The sequence below is a fragment of the Periplaneta americana genome, chromosome 16, assembly GCF_040183065.1.
Source record: "Periplaneta americana isolate PAMFEO1 chromosome 16, P.americana_PAMFEO1_priV1, whole genome shotgun sequence".
In the NCBI taxonomy this organism is placed as follows: domain Eukaryota; kingdom Metazoa; phylum Arthropoda; class Insecta; order Blattodea; family Blattidae; genus Periplaneta; species Periplaneta americana.
In genome coordinates, this window is record NC_091132.1 from 113,532,775 (window position 1) to 113,541,828 (window position 9,054).

At 33.7% G+C, this 9,054-nt stretch overlaps 1 protein-coding gene across 2 annotated transcripts in view; it reads right to left on the reverse strand.

The window, feature by feature from the left end:
• LOC138691096 (NPC intracellular cholesterol transporter 1 homolog 1b-like) overlaps positions 1-8,844 on the reverse strand; it is a 121,769-nt gene extending 112,925 nt beyond the window's left edge. For both annotated transcript variants that reach the window (XM_069812806.1, XM_069812805.1), the window contains exon 1: positions 8,716-8,844. The gene's annotated coding sequence lies outside the window, so the exon portion shown is untranslated. The remainder of the gene's footprint in view (positions 1-8,715) is intronic.
• Positions 8,845-9,054: the final 210 nt, after the last annotated feature.

Here is a 9,054-nt window from a genome sequence, read left to right on the forward strand (position 1 = left end):
TTTATAACTTGGAATAAAGAAAAGACATACCAGAAGATTGTATATTATGGGTGAAAAAATGGATTGTTCGGAGGGAGAATTTAAATACATCTGCGAGAATTCTAAAAGAACTTTCAACACAGATACCTACTAATGTTACAGATGACAAAAGACAATTCTGATAATCTATTACATGTAATAATAATAATAATAATAATAATAATAATAATCCATGACGACAGCCCATGAAAGGTCCAGACCACCAGCCGGCTGCTGGCCCCACGCTCACCACATGCCGAAGAAAAGGTGGACGATCATCCAACCAGAATGGAGGTATCGTGTGGTTAGCACGACAATCCCCCACCCGTTATAGCTGGCTTTCGCAACCGGATTTCGCTACCTATCGTAACTCCCAAAGTGCTATGCGTAGTAACATGAGCTGCTGCCAAGAAGTCAAAAGGCAAAGGAATGTTTTGGCAGAAAACTGAGTATATTCTGCTAACCTAGGAGAAAGAACTTTGTCACTGGCTAAGAAAAAACTGCATACTGAAGGATGCACTGGAAGGAATGGTGAACGGGAGAAGAGTTCGGGGCAGAAGAAGATATCACGTAATAGACATCATTAAGATGAATGAGACATATGCGGAGATTAAGAGGAAGGCTGAAAATAGGGGAGACTGGAGATTGCTGGATTTGCAGTGAAAGACCTACCCTTAGATAGAAAACTACAGTATTTGTATAGGTAAATAGCACGCACACACGTCGAAATCTCATTTTTCAGTAGATGACACTTAGCCCCTTTTGAATTTCCAGTCTTAAATTGTATATAAATTAAGACTGTAATCTTCTTATACAAAGTTCTCAAAATTTCTGACGACTGTATTTCTCTTATTTGCACTACTTGGTACAAAATCCTATCAGCAACTGGAAATCATGTTACTTTAGGTTTGTTGATGTGAATCCATCAATTTTCATTGTCCTTGCCATGTTTTCGTAACCCTTTATTCTGGCATCTCAATTTATATATATATATATATATATATATATATATATATATATATATAAAGATTAGAGTTCAGATCCCACAAACTCTGGTGTTTTTCATATACGTAAAGAAACTTTGTGACTATCTCAGAATTGCACTTACTCATTCTTATAAATCAAATTTATAAAACTTGATGCAAAGACATCAGCGGACTACGTACTGTACAATACTGGCGTGTCGATGAGAAACTTCATGTTTACACGTGTAACAGAAATGAACCGCTTGCGCATGCGTCGCCACTGGCGCATTGAAAAGTTAGAATGCCACAACTTTTCGAAACACTGCATGCAATGTTTAAACTTGCACGCCACTATAGGTTTACACGTGAAAGTTGTTTTTACTTGCGCGCCAATAGCTATTGGCGCCAGTGAATCCATGCACGTGTAAACCCACCATTACTCACTCCACGTCTAAAACAGCAAGGTCAGGCGTATTTCGTTTGATTGTTTACAAGGCGAGTCCAAAGCTGTGCAGCGGCGTAACCCAGTAGAAACGCGATGTAATAGTTGTGTTGTAATACTCCTGACCTAAACTAATAGGGTGCTGATAAATGTTAATAGGACGAAACAAGCGTTTACATTTTATTAATTAAAATGTATTTACATAAATAGAACAAAAATAATAATTGTGTTACTTCATTCCGTAATCGGATCGGATAAGTAATGAACAAAGTAAATAGAATGCAAATACTTTTCTTGCAACAGGTGAACTGATAGCACGAATAATTAAGAAATATATAAATAATGTCCGATTGCTTTAATGAAAATATTTAGTATTAGTGATTTCCAGTACTGAAGATGATCTACAAAGAGCCATTTTTACATTGGAAGAAATAAGTGCCAATTATAATTTAAAAATATCAAATAATAAAACTAACATTTTAGCATTTAAAGGACATGATTCCTTAAGAGCAAAAATAGTAATTGATAATACAATTTTAGAGCAAGTGAATAGTTTTAAATGCTTAGGTTTTAACTTATTCTATATTAAAAGCGAAGATATTAATGACAAAATAAATAAATTTAATCTGATGTGTGGTACTATTAAAAGAACCCTTAAAAATACGAGGAAAGAAACAAAAATGAAATTTTATAAAGTAATTGCTGTTCCTATATTAATGTATGGATCGGAATGTTGACGATCACTGACAGACAAGAACAAAGATTGGAAGCAATAGAGATAAGATTTCTAAGAAATATAGCAGGATATAATCTAACAGAAAAAAATCGAACTGAAGCTATAAGAAAAAAATTAAATATTTTCAAAGTCACTGATCGAATAGTTAAATATAGGAACTCCTGGAAACAACATATTGATAGAATACCAGTAGAAAGATTTCCAAAACTGTTGTTAAATTATAGACCTTATGGAAAGAGAAATATTGGACGCCCACACAGAAGATGGTCTGAACAATTTTAACAATTCTAGCTTTCATGAAACCGGAACAAGCCTATGGCTTAATCCTTGTATGGTGATGGTGATGATGATGATGATGATGATGATGATGATGATAAATAATGTTACAAAAGAAACAACAACAACAACAACAACAACAATAATAATAATAATAATAATAATAATAATAATAATAATACTTTATTGCCAGAACAAAGATACATATTGATTTTTTAACATAAAACACTCTAGCAGCCCCAGAAAGAGTAAGTTACATACTCGTGCTCAGGGAATACTCCACATAATGTTAAGACATTTTTATTAAATAACAGAGTAAAAGATAAAAAAGAAGAAGAAGAGAAAAACACAATAATTGAACTTTAAATTTTCTCTGTTAACAGCAATTTTTAATTGATTTTTTTCTAAATAAGCGGCATTAGCAAATTGTATGTTTAGGAATTTAGCTATTATCATGTTATAAAACCTTGGGCCGAAGTTGTTACTCCCTTCCGAGAACACCTAAATTTCTCTACTATATGTTTTGAGAAAATATAACTGACACTAAGTATGTCTGTTGCTAAACAAATTGAAGCTGGCTCGTCTTTGGTTTTTAATGAATGTTTTAATTCTTCCAATTTCTGATCCTATTTCAAAGGACATAAATTAGCGTTTAATTTGTAAAACGACTACACAAAACCGTCACGATACAGTAATATCAGGATTACTGTTATAACAGTGTCACCACGATATAAATACAAATTCATATATTTATCTGCCAAATTCTTCTCACTATAATTCTGTTCATGGAGGGATTTAAAATGCCGGAACACACTAAACAAGGAGCGGAATACCTCCTTGCTGCACGACAAACACAATGCTTTGTTGTTTCGAGGAACACAAAAGTACTTATATGCCCATTCGTCTTTGTAAATGTATCTTTTTACTTTGATGTGGACATGATTCCACCACTGATACTCGCAGACTTGTGGTCGCGATGTGGACGGAAACAGATACAGGAATGAGTAGTCTGCTAGCTAGCAGTGGGAGGGGTTCAACTATGATTGAGGGGAAGGGAACACATTGTGCTATTTTTCCCCCATCGCTGCAATAGGGTTATTATATATATAGTCCTCTTGCATGAGAGTCTCCGAAGAAAACTCGAAAGTAATGGATTTTATTGGAATAGAACACCTAAGATGTAAAATAACGATCAATAATAAACCGACAGAAGAAGTGAGCAATTTCTATTATCTGGGATTCAATGTTTCTTAGAGTGAAATGAACGAATTAACTAGAAACTGAGGAGTTTCTACAGTATACTGTATGTGTTGAATAATAAAAATAAAAAAAAAATATTAAAAGTAAGACTTTAAAAACCACACAACTAAAGCTTTATAAAACTATGGCGGTATCAATGCTGACATTACGTCATGTTAAAACTGGACTATTAACAGATTCGATATAAAAAAAACTGCAGAGATGAAATTCTTGTGTTCGCTACACTTCACTGGAGAAGGAACTTATTCAAAACATAAGAGATGAATTGGAAATATTTAACCTAAAGGATAAAATACAAAATCTAAAAGTCAGCTGGTATGAAGATATACAAAGAATGTTACTATACACTTTACTATACTATTACCTAAAGGAATAAGAAATATTTGTAACTCATTAACAATATAGATGGACTGTCTTTGGAAGTGGAAGTAGGCCTATAGCCTAATCGTAGCCTAATTCAAAGAAAGAGAAGAGGATGAATTTCAGTTTAAGTCTTATAACTAAAAAAACCATTCAAAATGTCCGGCAGACTGTGTATGTTACGACCTTTCCTATTATAATTCAGATTCAAGAATTTAAACCCATCCGAGGACAATAGATTTTACTTTAAACTAAATTGAGTAGATGTAGAGGTGCTTATCTAGCGGAATACAAGGCATTCCTAAACACTTCGTCCAAATAAGATTTTTGTGCACCCGTGTTAAAATGAGTTGCATCTCGATTGTGCTCCCCGGTTAAACCGCCTCCACTACCCGTCACACTATGCATTTTTCTCCAGGCATCATTTTGTGTCGTTGGTGAGACAGGAAGAATTTGGGAGTCTCTATTAGTCGTTTAGTACCCACCATCACCACTGCCAACGCGAAGAACAACCACACTGGTTGCTGTTCTTTGGTGAACTGTCCAAAAACAGCTTTGAACTTCATAAGTGACACCAATAACGAAATACTCATGACACAACTAAGCCAGATGGTAGCCAGTTCCTTTCCCCCTCCATTTCATACATCACTGACTAGTAGCATATTATAATGATCAGGTTGTTTTGCTATTAGATCTATGCAAAAGATAGTAAATATCAATACCTTAAAAACAATATACTTTGCATACTTCCACTCGGTAATGAGGTTTGGAATAATATTCTGGGGAAATTCCACAGATAGTAACAATATATTTCTATTACAAAAAATAGAAATTAGAATAATAGTAGGTGCCAAATCTAGGGAATCGTGTAGGACTATTTTCAAAAAACTACAAATAATGCCCATGGCTTGTCAGTATATCTTTTCATTAATAATCTTCCTCGTATGTAATCGTGAAAACTTTGTAACTAATTCAACAGTTCATAGCATAAATACACGTCAAAAAATGACTTTCATACTCCATCGGAAAGTCTATCGTGCTATCAAGAAGGAGTGCGTTACATGGCAGTAACAATTTTAATAGCCTCCCTATGGATATAAAAAATGAAACTCAAAACAAAATTATTTAGGACCAAATTAAAGAAGTACCTAATTTCTCACGCCTTCTATTCTGTAGATGAATTCATGACAATCAATAACGCTTCATGAAATTGATACTAAAACTTTGTGTTGTACTAGAAGACTATATTGTAAATCTCGTCTGTATATATTTCATCTAGACTGTGACTATAAATTAAGACTTTATAATAGTATTAAGTTTTTTGACTTGTTCCATATTCTAGCTGTGAAACAATGTATGAATACCATGGAATGTTAATAAATACAATACAATACAATCAGACTTCAGATGCATACAAACAATTATTGTTCTCTCTCTGACACACTCATCCTGATGGACGATAGATTCGGCGTCAAGCAAATACAAATGCTGAATTTTTTTCGAGACACAGATGATAATGAAAGAGGAATTGTGGTAACTATGAGGTAAAAATCGGGAGAATCCAGAGAAAAACCTTCACAACCGTGGTTTTGTCCACCAAAAAGACAATTCCGCCAACGCAGAAGTTTGAACCCTGATCGACGGTTGTCGTAAATTTGAAGTATAATGTTGTTCGTAAAGGAAACGACTCCAGAGAAATCATAGATTGTTTTTCTGTAATATCGAAACAATTCATTCCTCAATCATTCTATAGCAGGGTACCTGTATAATGAATTTTACCTAACAAATAGTTCTCACCCCGATATGAAATCCTCCATGAAGTTTTTATTCTAACACAAACATTGTGAACCTATATGTTACATCTCGTGATCATTATTATTTCAATTCAGGGGATTCTGCTCAATACACTTGCCCAGATGTTAAACATTAAGTAGTTATATTCGCAAATAGATCGGAGGTTCATAGATTCAAACCTAGAGGACGACAAGTAATTTTTAAGGGAAGTTAAGTCAGAGGTCTCTGTTATAGGCCTTCAACATTTACGGGGCACAGAAGAACGAAAGAGCTTCGAGCGAAACGGTTTCTCACCCACCACAAAAGCTATAGGGCAGCGGTGACCAAAACTCGAACGGCAGTGACTACACGCGAGAGACAGTCTATGAAGTAAAGAGACGGGGGAGAGGTACATTGCATGAAAACTACAACCAATGGCGGTTCGTGCACTAACACTCAGCTCTTCATCAATCCGCTAATAAAAATAGCAAGCTTTGCTGTATCAGTAATGTCACTACTGTCATCAAGATCCAGTAATATATATATATATATATATATATATATATATATATATATATATATATATATATATATATATATATATATATTTATATAAATTTTCTTGCTTTTTTTTTAATATTCCTAGTGAACACAATCAGAAATCTCCTGAAATCCCTTTTGGATATTTAGTCGAGAAAGCGCAGTTTTTCAAAATTAATTAACAACTTTCATTGGACAAATTATTTCAGTTACTTTGATCATTATGCTTTTAAAAAACTCTCCTTTGTTGGAACGCTTAAGAGAACGAGCTATTTCGTTCGCCACTAGATAGCTGGCTTTCTTACATTTTATTCATATCATCTTTCTCTTCATGACGATGATTTATCACTGATTTCAGTTCTTGTAGTTTAATAGCTCGTTTCATTACTACACTAGCACGTAATATTCAATCAGTTTCTCTATATTATTATTATTATTATTATTATTATTATTATTATTATTATTATTATTATTATTATTATTATTATTATTACTGCTGCTACTGGCAATGCTATGATTATTGTTATTAATATCATTATTATTATTATTATTATTATTATTATTACTATTATTGATAATAATAAATCAATAACTAGTTAATAACTGATCATAGTCACCAAAAGATAAAAAAAATTAAAATGGAGATATAGCGTAGCCTAGTAATTATTTTATCATTCAAGGGAAGATGTAAGCCTATATATTGAGGCATGTATATAAGAATTATGGTAACACTTGCTGATAAATAATAATAATAATAATAATAATAATAATAATAATAATAATAATAATAATAGTAATAATACCTGTTATGCCTGTGTATTCAGCGTAATGCCATGTAATGTCGCTTCTATATACTACTACTTATTGAACCGTTTAGTAAAGCAACATATTACATTTTCTTCTACAGACCAGTGAATAAATTCCTCTTCCCATTCTGTACGAAACCTTATGTTCCTGCTCGTAGACAGAGGATCTGTTGAGCGACATGGTACCGACGCTGCTTACCGCCTTTTAAACTACGGTTTGGCTACGGCGATCTTCGCCGACGATCATCGTTGGCGCTCTTCGCTGGGATTCTGTCCCGTTGATTTGAATGTGCATGGTTTTTTGACGGCGATTAACGTCAACGAACGTCGCTGGGCTCGACGAACATCGTCGGCGTTTGCCTTGGAGGCAAAAACCTGGCGATCATCGCCGAGAAACCAATTGTAAAATTACAGTAGGTGATGAATTAATAACATGTGATTTATACATCATACGTACCATAATGGCGGTAAAACAAAAATCTTTCTGCAGTTTCTCCACTAATGAAGACGAGATATTAATTGAGTAAACACAAATCCCTGTTCGACATCAGCCAACAAGAAGAACTAACGTAAACAATAACAAATCTATGTTTTGCAACAACCAGAACTGTTAATACAATTGAGTAAAGTGATTCATAATTGAAGGACACACACGTTGCGGCAGATTTAGCTACTGAAGCAAAAGTTTCAGTGTGAAATAGTAAGTGAAATGGAATTCCGAGCAAAGGAGAGAAGTGCAACAACATCCTTCTCACATTATTTTTTTATTTGTAACATTATTTCCTAAATAAATGCTCCTAAATGAAAAAAAAAAATAACATTGTAAAAAGTAAAAGTAAAGTATGTATATAATTGGTTTTTCCCTTAAAGTTATGCTTATCTTTCAGCTGGGCTTATTGGTTTGTGAATAAATTTTGTGGGTAATTTTACAATATCATTTTCAATTGAACTTAAAACAAAATGAAATTGTTCGGGAGAAAGTCTGAAATATTCCTTAAAATTGGTGGGTTCATTTTCAAGATGTCTTAATATCAATGAATTAAAAGACCCCTCTGTATATCTATTTCTAAACATGACATTAGCTACTTTAAAGATCCGTATTTATATTTCAAGGCAAACCTTATATTATAACGTTATCATATTGTCATCCACTTATCAGCTGATCAGACATGGTCAACTATATAAAAAAATAAACTATCCACCTACGAAGTTCGCCGGTAAAGAAACCACTCTGACGATGATCTCTGGCGATTTCAATCGTCAGCGATGTTCGTTCGACGAAGATCGTCGTAGAGAAACCGTAGCTTTACTCTAGAAAAGACCCGGTACTCAGTTTGGCAGGGGATTGAGTGGACCCCAGAGCTGTTTGGTAACGAGAAAAATATTAAGGGAATTTTAAAGTACCTGTAATTGAAAAATAAATATATCTGTAGCCGAATCAACTTTAAATAGGCATAATTTCCAACAAAAAAAATAAAATAATAATAATAATAATAATAATAATAATAATAATAAAGTAATAATGCAATGGTACACTACCTTCTGTGAAGTCTTGTTCCCTCTCAGCCATCTGTCAGACTGACCGCTCATATCTCCTGCAATAGAGAATACTCCAAGAGATTAGCGACTCCATTCAAAATGACACGTGATCTCATATTACAAAGAAAAATTATAACTTCAGAGAACATAGCAATCATGATAAACGGGTTTCAAGTATCACCTGTGTCGCCAGAATAATATAGATGTAAATTCCTTATCAAATATGATTAATTTCCGTTGATAATATTTACGTCGACTCAATCGAAGCACAGTCATCTGAGATATGCTACTTATAGGACCGGCAAATACTCTAAAATTGTGGTTGACTATACGGGAGAC